The sequence below is a fragment of the Microtus ochrogaster genome, assembly GCF_000317375.1.
Source record: "Microtus ochrogaster isolate Prairie Vole_2 chromosome 6 unlocalized genomic scaffold, MicOch1.0 chr6_random_2, whole genome shotgun sequence".
NCBI lineage: Eukaryota > Metazoa > Chordata > Mammalia > Rodentia > Cricetidae > Microtus > Microtus ochrogaster.
In genome coordinates, this window is record NW_004949095.1 from 4,094,655 (window position 1) to 4,095,430 (window position 776).

The following is a 776-nucleotide window of genomic DNA, read 5'->3' on the forward strand; positions in this document are numbered from 1 at the left end:
TCCTTCCTTCCTTCCTTCCTTCCTTCCTTCCTTCCTTCCTTCCTTCCTTCCTTCCTTCCTCTAGAGTAGCTAGGAGCTGTAAGTATGCATCACCATATCCAGCTGTTCTGTTCCCCAGATCATCTGGCACATTTGTGAAATAATACACAGATGATCTGAAAGATTTCCTTCCTGGTGTGCGCATCAGTCAGCAGCTTAGGTGGTCTGGTCTGAGTTCTGGAATTCTCCTATGAACCGTCAGAAGCACCAACACCAGCTAGAAAGCAGTTGCTTAGGGCAGAGAAGAGGAGCCTTCTGTCACATAAGGACTCTAGTGTGTTTGCGGCAACACAAGGCTTCTGCTTCCCTAGAGACACAAGCTCCTTAAACTATGAAGAACTCAAGGATTTTGTTTGTTTTTGTTTTTTATTTTAATTTTATTTATTTTTATGCACATTATTGTTTTGCTTGCATGTATGTCTATTTGAGGGTGTTGGATCCCCTGGAGCTGGTATCATATGCACTTGTGAGCTGCCATGTGCTCTTAACCACTGAACCATCTCTTCTGCCCCAGAACTTTTTTTTGGTTTTGGTTTGATTTTGTTTATTGGTTTTTGTTTTTTGAGACAGGGTTTCTCTGTAACTTTGGAGCCTGTCCTGGAACTAGCTCTCCACCAGCCTCTGCCTCCTGGGATTAAAGACGTATGTCACCATAGCCCAGCTCGCTCTTTCTTTCTTTCTTTCTTTCTTTCTTTCTTTCTTTCTTTCTTTCTTCCTTCCTTCCTTCCTTCCTTCCT

The 776-nt window shown here is 42.9% G+C and overlaps 1 protein-coding gene across 1 annotated transcript in view; it reads right to left on the bottom strand.

Annotated features, from left to right (window-relative positions):
• LOC101979428 (major histocompatibility complex class I-related gene protein) overlaps window positions 1-776 on the bottom strand; it is a 13,411-nt gene that overhangs the window by 11,853 nt on the left and 782 nt on the right. The gene's annotated exons all lie outside the window — the stretch shown is intronic.